The following is a 13,516-nucleotide window of genomic DNA, read 5'->3' as shown; positions in this document are numbered from 1 at the left end:
TAAGAAGAGTGAAACAATAATTTGGTCTAATGATTTTATTTTTATAGCTACATTGTTGCTGATGCGCCTGTGCCCGGGGGACGCTGTCAAGTAAATTGGAGGAAGTTTTAACAGTTGTGGGTATCTCACCTTCGATGGGAAGTGAACAGTGTGTAATGAACATATACGGTGGTGTGAACACCTTTTGTGAAGTGGAGCTCAAAGGCGTTTATGTGCCTGGCTTTTTAAACGGGTGGGCGTTGAGATGCTTCCAAAGTTCCACTCGGATGTTGCAGTGCAAATTGCAGGCAGCAGCACTTAAAAGTTGTCTTGCATATTTGTTATTTCTGCTCTTGAGAATGCTTGAACTTGGCGTCCCACTCACTTTTTTTTTGTTGTTCTTGGTGGTATAGCTTTTTATTGCTGAATCCCTAAAGTAGATGAAGGGCCCTAGGCCTCCAGTTTTCTTAATTTGAAATTCAATTTGGCTTGTCCTCGAAGGCTTTTGTGTACAACATTGGGTTCAAATGCCAGCATGTTAGTTGAGATTGCGATTCAGGTGAAGGAGATGAAGCCAGGGATACATTTTAGATGGTGAGATCCTAAACAAAGACAAAAAACATCCAACACCACAGGAAGAAAATGATTTATCTCGTCCTACTATATTTTGGTGCCAGCCACTTTGATGATCTCCCAAATTGAGTGACCCGTCTTAATAAAAATGGTCTTTTCTCCATCAGTCAATGCATGGAAACAGCTATTAACAGTCTTTAAGTTATTGCCTTGGGGTCCTTATTTTCACTACAGTGGAAAAAAATGTATATAGGAGTCATGCTACGGTGAAGAATGCTGTACAGGTGCTACCATAATAAATCAAAACATGATTTACTTCCCCATTTAGCCTGAACGGTACTCAAATAAGATGAGCAAATACAGCTCACCGTTACACATTGATAACATGTTCTTTGTATGTTTTCCACATTGTGCAGCTTCAGAGAGTCTTGGTAGACTCGTGTGTATTCAGGGATTTCTTTTGAAGTTGCCTGAACTTGGTTCATTTTTGCATCACAAGTGGCTCATCTGCCCGTGGTGGAAATACAACTTTATGCATAACAAGCCCAAATAAACATTAACTAGTGGCTGTTGACTGTGGGAAAAGTTTTGGCAAGTGTCTGACTAGAGTCCTGCTCACAGTGTTGAGGCGTGGATCAGCGTCTGAGAGGGCCTTAAATTAGTAGAACCTTTAAGCTTTTTGCAAGCAATACAGTTAAAATTATGTGAATAAACATTAATAAAACAGTGTGAACATTTTATTTAAAATATCTAAGCATTTAAAAATAAATAAATGTATTATTATTGTATCCTCTATTCAAACAAAGGCTACCTTTTAGTCAGCCTGTCTGACAATATTAATTATTATGATCTTATCTTCAATATCAGTCCAAATGATATCCACAACTGGGCCTCTACAGAATAGTTTAGTTTATAATGTTGACGTATTATTGGTTACTTACAGTAACTGTCTCTCACACTCACAGCGAGCGAGGCGCCTCCTTGTCTCTGTCTCCGTCCAAAAGTCCAAAATTCACAACATGTTTTTATCGAACAAAATATTCAGCTTGACTCCATATTTGTCGGTGTTTAGCCGTTAACAAAAACAACATCTTCACTGCGGTCAAACACGTTCTTCCTCAGGCCACAGCGAGGCCGGCACCTGCATGAACGGAGTGGTCTAGCAGCAATCTAACAGCACCATAACTTTAGATTAACACAACATCATATTTCCCCCAATTTTTTTAGGGTGAGGACGTCATTAAATATGACATAAGGCATTTAAAGCTTCATTCAAAAACCTTCTTCGAATGTCAATCCCACAACATCAACTGCTCTTATGGAACGCTGAGCAAAGTTTTGGTGCGCAGTCGTATCGTTTGCAGGGCTCAGTGGCCTTGAGATCTACAATGCGAGTGTTGGGTGCGTGGAATCTACAGGAAGAGTAATTGCATCGTGTCGTCTAGACTGCGGCTATTGATGGATGGACGCAAAGTACTAAGAGGAAAGGAAGTGGTTTTGTGTGTAGTGTAACGCAAATAACTACTGTTTGTGATCTGGATATTCAAATGCTGGCTGGAGGCGCACAGCCATTTTGCATGCCGCAGGTGTTTTCACACGAGTATTCTGGCTGTTTGCATCTGTTTTTAGTAGATGCTGTTGCCGTCCATGATACCTCTCCACCCACTCATGGTGTTACAGACACCGCATCCTCGTGCCAGTTATTGTACGCAGCCAAAGCTCCATTTTCATCAACACCGGTGTATATGCAGGTGTCTGTATGGCAAGGGTTTTCCCAGAAGTTTTTTGTTGCCTTACCGTGATTAGAAAAACCACAAAAGTTCAAAGAGCTGCTGGGAAATGGGAGTAGCCGGCAACAAGTCATGAGACAGCATGTGCATGCAGAGGCTCATCACGCGAGGGCTATTTAAATGTTATGTTTGGGATCCTGTCTGGCGTCGGTATGCTGCAAACCTGCTTTACAGGAAAAGCTGTACGATTATTGGTTGTGATTGTTACTGTGATGAAGCTGGTTTGCATGGCTGACACTGAAGCATAGAGGAGAGGTCTGCCTGAGCTCATGTGGTCAGTTTAGGGACAATAAAGATGCTTTTTAGTAGAGCCCGACCAATACGGGAATTTTCGGGCATATGCTAATTTGAAGATACGTAATTGTACGACCGGTTAAGGTCAGCCAGTCATGTTTCCCATAATACGAACTGTAATAACGGTGATTCCACAACCTTTCCTCTGGTGCAATCACCAGGTTACTTGTCCAATACTTTGGTTTATGACCACATACTTCCCCAAACTTTAGCACCAATTAGGCCGGTTGCTTTGATTCTTACATGACCGTGATCATAATTGCTTTCCTTGCTATTGCCTGTTGTTCACATGCCTGCTTGTTTACATGAGAACATTTTAATCAATGATGTCAGAATACAGCAGTGTTTTCACTACCATCATACGTTTTGAGCATCGTGCAGAGAGTCTATTTTCATTATTATTTTGGTTGTGTGGCTTTATTTTGTTTAGTTAGAAAGTTTTAGTAATTGTGTCATTCCTATTCCAATTGCTGAGGCTATACTTGCATTATTATGCTATTCAATTATCATTAAATTAGTGGCATAGATGGTGTTAAAATGACAAAAACATTGTTTATCTCTGGGACAATATATGGCCCAACGACAGTATTGTGACAGCCCGACCAGTTAGCTAATGCTAGCCTGCTAGCACACTACACTAAGATACAGTTCCTCTTTGCACCGCTCACCCGGCTGTAGACTGGTACTCTTTTCCTGATGGTTGAGGTTTAACTTCTTTGCTGATAATAATAAAAATAACTTTATTTATATAGCACATTTAAAAATAGAGTTTACAAAGTGCTTTGACAGACAAAGCAGCAAAAGCAAGGCAATAATAACAGAAAGCTCAGTGAGACAGTAATTATTAGTAACAAATAGTTATTCTCTCTCCTATAATCCCTCTGTTTGTGGATATTTATTAACTGTATAATACGTTTTCCTGCTTAATAAGAGCTGAAGCATGTTGCGTGTTTTAAAATAGACGCGTAAACAGAAGTGTATTTTACATATTGTGGGGGTAGTAGCACTGTGTTGTTACTTTGATCTCATTCTGGAATCTGAAGTATTTCTCTATAGGCTGTAGTGAGTAACCTAGTTTAGCTCAACTTTCCTCTGATGGCATGCAAAGAAATGTCCATCCGGCTTTGCTTGTTCCTCCGTCCCGTCCTCTGGAGCTCCTTCCCCTCGTCCCGTCCGGCTGTTATACAGGTCACTGAGGCGCGCTTTTCACCAGCCCGCCGGCGCCATAACTTTTCTTTTGTTGCACCTGACGAGTAAATATGTTGTGGCATGTATTGCGGAAAAACTGGTTTGGTGACCACGCTAATGATGACTGCGGTGTCCACACAGAGGGAATCATGTCACCGACTGCACACAGGAAAGCACTTTACTTTGTTAAATAAGGACGAGGAGAGATGCCGTGTTTGCCCGTTCTGCAAAGGGCTGGTTACTCTTAAACCGGCCGCTGGTGAGTAATTCCTCCGTTTCCTCCCACCATATTCTTTAATTTCTCCTTTGATCTTGATTTTAAGAGGCTTAAGATGATGCCATTGTATTTTTTTTAATGATGGGAGCATTTTAACCCTATGGGGGCATCCAGTCTTTGTTATCTGCACGGTGAATTACACTATTGGCCGTCTGTTAGCCTGTCGTACTGTGTTTAGATCGTTTGATGGAGGTGAAACAGACTTCTTATACGTCAACAGTGTCAGCTCTCCGTGATTCTGTTGTCAGGCATGCAGGGGTGAGGAGTTATGAGGTCGAGAACATCTGGAGTTAAGATAAAGACGATGTAACATTCGTTGTGTTTGTTCAATATTTTACTACAAACTAAATGAAACAGAAGCATAAAATCCTCATGTTGTCGAAGCTGGAACCTGCAAAATGTTTGACATTTCTGCTTGAAAAGTGACTGAAATGATGAATTAATGATCGAAATAGTTGCAGATTCATTTTCTGTCAATCGACTAATCGCTACAAGCCATTAGTACATTTTAAAACACAATTTCATTAACCGTCTAAAACAATATAATCAAAACCTGCACTAGTCTAAAATGAATGTCGGTGTGTGAACGTCTCCTATTAGTATCTGATGAGGCAGGAAAATTGTCGTAACTAGTGAAGTAAATTCCAAGGCTTACCGAGTGTACCAAAGGTACTGCCTCCTCCTCCCACTCCCACAGGAGTTTTACCTTTTTTAAAACAACCACTGTGTAAGATCATTAAGAAAAGATACCACGTTTTGGTTTTTACACAGAATTGACATGTTTCGAGCAAAAATAAAAGGTCAATACACATCGACCCGAGGACATCACAGACATCTGTGGGCGTTGTGGTTGATTAAGTTAAGGACAATTCTGTCCCTCCCAGTTTAACTAGAAGTCTTTACCAACGCCAAAGACGATCAGCAAACCAAATGCAACGGTTCTCCTCCAGACGGTTCTTCCGTACAGATCAGTTCAGCCTCACTGCTGAGCTTCTGCAGCTCTCTTTGACACGCGAGCTGTCGGTCGATGACGGCAAGTATTTAAAATGCGGTGCGCAACAACTGATCAATCAGGTTTTCTTAAAAGTGTGTCTGTTGCCGTTGTTTCATTGTTACATAATAAGGTGTGAAACCACAAATATGTGATGCAATGACTGCTATTAGATAGTTATTAGGTAGTTAAGGAGCAGACCTCCAATATTTTGACTTTCTCTTTGACCTTCTGGCTTAGAACGTGTGCTTGTGTAAGCCGGCTGACCTTTTCCACCTAGTCCTTGTACTTATTTACAAGCATTGATAGATGAGGCGTAAAGACCGTCGCGCTCTTCCAAAACAAGCCGGTGTCATCCGGGCTGCCGAAGCCGAGACCGTGGCCGGACGAATCCCGGCGAAGGACGGAGCCTCGTCTGAGAGTCAAAGGTATCGAGGACTGTGTGAAACGCGGGCTGTTCCGTCTTTTCACATAATTGTATGGTTGAATACTTTGCATCGTCAAAGGAAATGGTTTGTCAGTTGTTGTTTTTTAAGCACATGCGTGGGGGCAGGTGTTCTATGGCCTGTTCAAAACGCACCACCTTCTCCTCGATCACACCTGAGGACCAAGTGCACGCGTCTTTGCGTCATTTAGCAGCAAAGCTGATAAGATCCTCTTAATCCCTTGAACATGTTAATATGACAAAGACTTGTTGCACTCAAACAGGTTTGCTTGAGCCGTGCTCAAGGTGAAGAGGAGGTCGGAGGTGAAGTTTGATACGCATTGTTTTTACAGATGTTTATCTAGAGTCGGCAGGGTGCACACTCCACATCTGGAGCGAGTCCCATCTCTGTCATCCTTATCTGATACCTGTGAAGGGACGGCCTGCTGATTTTGTCACTCGCGCCAATGAAATTTCAGCGTTGCATGCCGTCCTTATCTCAAGTGTTTTATCTGCTATTTTGGATTCATTCAAATGGTATATCAATTACTCACCCTGTTTTACCTCGAATGCTTGAAAAAATTTCTCGCATGCCTCTTCGTGAACCAAGACTTGCGCGTTTAACAAAAGCAAAACTATATCAAAAGTCTCATTCTTCCAGGTTTAGGCTCACGACTTCCCAAACACCTTACTATTTATAACACTTCCGCATAAAGATCTGAGACAGTTTACCGGCATGTTGTGTCTTGGGGGTCGTCCAACTCCAGGTGGTTAGCTTGGTCGATTTAAAATCTGTGAGAGGGACAGACTTTAGAAAAGACTCTGATGTGTGTGTTGTCGGGTTGTGTTTGTTGACGAGGCGTTATGATTATGAGAGGTGAAGCCACGTAACGGTGTGTAGATCTGGCTGCGTTCAGTCTGTCCCTACCTGCTGGGTGGCTAACCAACCAGCTGTCTGCGGATGTCAGGCCGATGTCTCGTCGGGAAACATCTGGAGCAGATGAATCGATGTGCAGACTTCCAAGTTGGGATTTAGAAAGCGCCCCCATAACACTCCATCTTCTGATCTGCCAGATTTGTTTGATTAGGTACAGATTTTTTTACGATAACTTTTACAGGGAACTTTGACGACTGGAAGTACAGCACCACTTACAGTTAAGTGTTTCACCTCTGGAAACATGGTCAGTTCATAAATCGTGGTCGTCTGTGCAGTAGAAAGGCACCTTATCTTTTAGAAATGCTACACGACTGGAGGACTGTTCCGTTGTTGCGCAAAAGCTATAAAAACCCGCAACAACCGAAGAATGCACTGGGCAACTGATTGCTTGCGATGATCCACCTTCACGGCGAAAAGAAAAATCTGCTGCATCGCATACTTACATTGTTCCCTCTTCTCCGTTCTCGTCTCCTAGTCGGAGGCCAGTAGGCTTCTCCCCTCACCCGAGATGTTGCCATGTGACGGAGCGACCGTGGAGCCATAAGCCCACCACCAACACCACCAACACCTCTGCTCCATCATCATCTCCACTCCAAGCTGTTTGCCCACCGCTGAGATCTCACCCCCCTCCCCTCTGCCCCACACCCCTCCTTCCCCCCTTTATCTTTGCTCTGAGCCCTGGACAAGGCCAACCACATCCAACCACATGACTCACCCACTGGAGCCCTAGATCAAGTAAGTACATACGACTGCCATACGTCTCACTCTGAAGCCACGGGTGAACACCGTGACGCCTCGCACAGCCGAGCGTGTATTTTCGGGAGGTTGTCCTTTTCACAGAATATCCTTCAAATACTATAATCATGTCATTTGCTTCATCGACTGGCAATACATTTGTTGTTATTCTAGTGTGTGTGCGCTGCGCCTCTCGCTAAGGCTTAAGGCCATGCTTGTCTTGGGAGTGAACAGAGGTCAATATTTAGTATTCAGAGAAGTGAAGCGAGACAAAAGGAGCTGGTTCATTTTGCTGTATTGAGCTGAAAATAAGCCACGGAGTTAATGTGCACACATGTGCACCGTGTGCCTGGACGTCTTCCAGGCCTGTTCTGTAATGTTGCTAATGGGGCGGCAACTAACGATTGTTCTGATCTGTTCTTCTGTCCGCCTCGATTAGGCGCCTCGTCTACAAATAATGTGAAGGTGAAAAGTAGTTGGTAACATAATCTTATGTATTGTTTTTTAAGATCACCAATCAAAAACCCCAAAATATTCAATTTACATATTAATAAAAGAGAAAACAGCAGCAAATCTTCACATTTGAGGGGCTTGAACCAGCAAATATTTGCTATTATTCTTGACAAATGAGTCTATTATCAAAAGTTGATGATCATTTTTCTGTTGATCAGTGAATTGCTTAATTGAGAATTGTATATCTTCCCTGTTTAAAGTGCTACAAAGGCACCACACCTCTTCTCCTTTCCATATTGTATTGTATTATAAACTTATTTTGAAATAATAATTTGTTTTCCCCTCAGTCTTTGGAAATATTTCCATGACTTAATCCGAAATGCAGCTTCTAAGAGAGTATGGTGTGAATGCAGCGTGAGTTTTGCATTTGAAGAGAGTCGTTTTATTGACATTGACGTTTTACGGCCGTTATTTAGTCCCTGTATGTGATTTGCAGAGCAAACTGTATTTGTATAAAAAAAGATAAAGCTTTGGACTCTATCAATACTCATGAAAAAACAGACCGAAGGGTTAGAAGGTTTATTTCTTTTATTCCGTACTTCAAACAGAGTGCATGACTGGCTGCATTTGAAACGGTCTCATCAAAGACTTAATGGTATATCCATTTAATTTTGAAGAGGGCCAGTTATTCCAGGATCAAATTGCTAGTTCGGAGAGATAATAACTCTCTCACTGGCCTCTTTGCATTATCCCCCTGTGCTGTGCACTCTGAGACTTGAGGCTCCTAAAACTGGCCACATGGCTCTGAACATCCCAGCATGTGTGACTCAGCCTCCAGTAGCGCTTCACGAGTTGAAGTGAGGACACTCGCACTTTAAATCACACAGGGACCAGAGGAGTTAAATAAGTGATGAATATTCATGTGTGAATTATCAGTCTGACAGAGAACGTGTTTGAGATTGAAAATGCTCTGTGAAAAATGAGCAATGACACACACACACACACACACACACGCACGCGCACAGAGGAAGGCAGACATGCCTGTCTAAACAAATGACTTCATACGGTCATATTCATAACTTTACTGATATATTTATGGGTATATTTTGTTTCTATTGATAGGATCTAAAGGGTACATTTTCTTTTGTTCCCAGAAGGCAGACAAAGGACACGTTCCCTTTTTATGGAGCAATGTAAATACTTTTACATTTAGGTTATACATACTGCATTATTCATGAAGGCTCATTTTCCTCATATATTACACTAGAGCTCACATTTCTGCTCCCATTGCTTCACAGATGAGCAATGTGACTATGGTCCACTGGCTATATGTTCTATGCACTAAGGAGTGTGTGTGTGTGTGTGTGTGTGTGTGTGTGTGTGTGTGTGTGTGTGTGTGGAGTTGTGTGCAGTCCAAGGTAATCTCTTACTCTTTGGTAAACATCCTGGATCTGGGTGTACACAGATGGTGGGAAACAATGGGCTGGAACTTGACAGGGTTTTCAGTGGAGAAGGCCGGGACTCTTAAAGGACTACACCAGTGTTTTTTTTTTTTTGCAAATCAGAGTACATTACTCATGCCCAGTTTCATATTTTCCACCTCCTTTTTAATGTCACAGTATGAACATCTGCTTTTATAGGCCTTGTCAGAGTGAGAGGTTACCCATTAAAGAGATGATTATGATTTATCTTTTCATTTCGGCTTTTGTTATCAAAGCGCCTGATCAGAATTCAGTGTCCGCTGTATGCGTGTCCACTCTTGACACTTTGATGCGACCTGCCTGATCGGTTAGTAATTGGATATATTTTGTCCGGCTGTTTAACTGCGGATAAACGCATGTTATCTCCTATAAATTCTTCTCTGTGAAAGCCCCCCGTTACTCCTCCCTGCAGACTTGTTTCATCGAAGAATAGCCGCTAACAAAGCTCCACTATATCCCCAATAAACACATTTTCCTACAAATTCTTCACAATAAAAGCCCCCCACATTATTTATTTATTCAAAAGCTTTTATTTTGAAGCATCAAAAAAGGGAAATGTTGGGTTTTCTCCAGCAGTAACCAACACGATGCGAGCCACCTCGGGATGCGGTCGGGCTGATCGGATCCCAGTTAATGCGTCCTGTGCATGATGGGATGACAAGTGTAACCACAGCCTTTCTTTGGAGCAGAAGAGATTCGTCAGCCGTCATTAAAATAACTAGGCGATTACTAATTCATCATTTTTAAATAGCAAAAAGCCAAAGGTTTCAGCTTTGGCTTTGTGAATAACCACTGGTTTTCCTGGTATTCTATTACAGAAGATTGAATATATTTGGGTTTGGACAGTTGGTCGGATAAAACGAGACATTTGAAAGTGACACCTTTTAATATTATGGATCATTGTAGTCTTTAAAGCTATTTTTCAACATGATAACTTGCCGCTTCCTTTTCTTACATTATAGGAAATTGAACTTCTCTGGATTTTACAAAAGCAATTTGAAGATGTCAACTCATGCTTTTGGGAATTGTGGTTGTCATTATTTTAATAGTTTTTTGACGTTTTTATAGATTGATTAATTGATAAGATCATCACATTCATCGATAATTGAAACAGTTGCAGCCCTGATTGTGATGAGAACGTTCCACTATTTTCTTAAGTCCCTGATTCATTTACAGTGAAGGTGTTGCAGCCCTGATCACGTTTGCTTTCGTCTTTGTTTTCGCGTGCAGCCTTTCAAATGAGTCTGCTGCGTCTTAATTAATACACAACAATAACGTGTCAAGGTGAGGCAGACGTAGAACCGTTAAAGTGACAGCGGTTTGAAATACTGTCTGATGTGAGTGGTGTGAGAGCGGCTCCGTGCATAAGAAATGCTTTTAGAAGCATTCCAGGCTACATTGGTTTAATTGATTTATATGCGCATAAAGCAGCGTGGGACAGGAGGCTGACCCGGCGGTGTGTGAAGGTGTGACCGCCTTCATAACTTTTAGCTTTTCTATTCTTGTCAGCACATCAAGGTTTCACCCAAAATAAAAAAAAACGTCTGCCGCCTTCGCATTAAAGACACATTTGTGTTTTACATTTCTATGTATTTCATGTGAAGCCCGAACGTGGCGAGCATTAGCTCACCACAGCAAAGGAATGGCGCAGACCAGCAAACAGCAGGGCCTCTCACAGTGTCAGGGCTGTGTGAGAGACTGCAGGCAGATGGTAACAAACGCAGCGCGCCGAAATTATTCACAGACTGCGGGAAGTGAATGAATGTAGCTGGGAGCATAAACGCATTTACCTTTTTAACCCCTGACGCTTCACGTCCTTGTTCATTCATTTTCAGCAGCTCTTCATCTCACTGCAGAGAGGAGTTGGTTCTGGGAAAACCGACACTTCAGTACCTCGAACGCATGACAATATTTAGCCTTTCTCACCGTTACCATAGCTTTTTATTCAAGCACTTCGCTTCAAGACACTAAGATATGATGCAGCAGGGTTCTTTACCGGTTTTCAGAATTATGAGGTATGGAATCCTATTAAATATCAATGAAGCTTTGCTTGTAACAGTCACACATACAACAGCAGAGGTATAAATAATAAAGCTAACCGGGCCTTATCAGGGGACCTCGGGCTACGGGCTGGAAGCTCAGCCAGGTACACGCAGAGCCTTATGAATCTAGATTAAAACCAGCTTCTTGGATGCATTTACAGACATCAGATCCTTGACGTGTAAATGAAGGCAGCCACGCGGCTGCATCACTGTAAATACAATCAATTTTAATCAATATCTTACTTGAAAACATTAATTTGATTGAGATCTTTCCACACAGAAAAATAAATCTGTCAGCTGACAATGAATTGGTAATAAATAATCGTTCCCGTTTTGATATCTCTTAAAATAATTCACATTTGAATGTTGATGCTAGAGGAATATACTGTATTATATTGGGAGGAAACCCGCTGACATTATGAGCACTGGTCACACACGCAGCGCTGCTTCATGGTGATTGCGCTCCAATACTCCACCTGTGTTCATGCAGCTCAAGAGCTCATCAAGTTCACCTCCACCATGTATGTTCTCGATGCTGCCTTTTTTAACGAGGAGCGTGGTCGGGATGTGGAAAACAAAGCCGGCTACCGTCAAGCGTAATGACTTGATCATAAACACTCACCGGGTCGGAGGAAGTGTTGTTCTCGAGCGCTCAGGTACACGATGCCGACCGCTCGATGGCTCGCTGCGCCGCATGAACCCATCGACCGCGCACACTCCATTCAGCCAGGTTTCCCCCTCATTGCTTCTAAACCGATTGTTTGGCATGTTTTCGGCACGCTCCATTAAAGATACGGTCAGAGCGCAGCAGTTGGTGTTGCCTGCTGCGTCGTGAAATGTAATGGTAATCATTCATTTTGTACTGTCTTCAAACATTTAAACGACCCAAACAATGAATGCATTAATCAAGAAAACCCCTCTGTGCTAGCCCAGGTGTGTCCAACGGCGGTAATTTCACTCCAGACAAAGTCCTGGCGGGAGAAAGCCCAAAAAGCGGCCGTCACAACAACACGCCTAAGAAATATCCATATACTTACTCTGGCTAAGCAACCGTCGGTTTAATGAAAATGTCGCTGATTATTACTTTATTTCTTGCTGCAATTGAACACAGGCGGGAAAATCCACACACATCCAGTAAAACCACTGGTCTTCATGGTGTTTCCTGCAGAGCTTATGTTGATAAATCGCTTTGTTTGTTTTCTTTACTGTAATGTACAGTTTCAGCTGTTTTATTTAAGTCGACGCTGAACTCCGTTTCTCAGAACCTCGGCTAATTGGTGTTTCCGTTGATGTGGAGCAGGGTTCTCGTTCCTCTCTGAGGCGGGCGGATCTCTTTGTGTGCTGCGTGTTCGCAGCATCAGGAGGATGGAGGAGGAGGAGGAGGAGGAGGAGGAGGAGGAGGAGAGAGGGGGTGATTTGAGGTGAAATGTAAACGAGGCCAGTCAGGAAAGATTAGCGTCTTGTGAGCAGCGTGGCCCTGCGGCAGCACCCGACACCGTGACAATGGCTGCTTGTTTTGTGCGGTTAACCCCTGAATTTAAAACACTTTTGTGCGTGTCTGTAGTTTCGTTGTTTATGATTTACGGATTGTTATTGAGATACAGAAAGGATGTGGTTTTACAGATTAAGAGGCTTGAGTCCATCTTGATGTGTACAGTGCTCAAGATTAAATCTACGGCTTTTAGACTCGGGGAAAATCTTTTAGGAACCAGATTTTTGTCAACAACAGGCTAGTTATGAGATAATAAACCCCGCCCGTCTCTACAGTTTGCTGAACACGACAGAACTTCACCTCCTTTGCTGCTTTTTGTGGATTTGTCTGTGTATATGGATTAACAGAGTGGTCTTCAATTCCATTTGCGACGGCATCCAAAGGGTTTTAACATAACTATTTGACCTCATGGATCATGCACGAACCCCGTGGACTCTTCCTCTTCACGCGGTGGGCTTCATCAAATGTTGCAGCATTGCCTGTTGCCACGGTTACCCTCCCGATGCAGCGAGAGAGGTGCAGGCGGACGACTTAGCGGATAAAAGAAGAGGCACGAGTCCATTAAGGGAGACTGAAGCGGGATATTAGAGACATAGGAGACACAATATTACAGAGGCTTTAAAAAAAATATATATATATATATATAATATAATATAATGTATTCCCACAAACTAGAGAAAATGTCTATCGAGCCGATTCAGGACCAGCAGGCAGGTCTGTTGCAGAGCTTTAATGGAATCAACCATATGTTACTTTTTGTTCATCCAAATACCAAATTAAATGCAGTTTAAATATTATGCGTTAGGGCTCAACCGAATGTCATCTTTTTACATTCCAAGCGTCTTTGTGAGGTTTTCAAA

The 13,516-nt window shown here is 42.5% G+C and overlaps 1 protein-coding gene across 1 annotated transcript in view; it reads left to right on the top strand.

Annotated features, from left to right (window-relative positions):
• ncoa1 (nuclear receptor coactivator 1) overlaps window positions 1-13,516 on the top strand; it is a 35,399-nt gene that overhangs the window by 5,206 nt on the left and 16,677 nt on the right. The window lies entirely within an intron of this gene.

The sequence above is a fragment of the Pholis gunnellus genome, assembly GCF_910591455.1.
Source record: "Pholis gunnellus genome assembly, chromosome: 19".
In the NCBI taxonomy this organism is placed as follows: Eukaryota; Metazoa; Chordata; class Actinopteri; order Perciformes; family Pholidae; genus Pholis; species Pholis gunnellus.
This window is presented reverse-complemented; position numbering and strand designations above follow the sequence as displayed.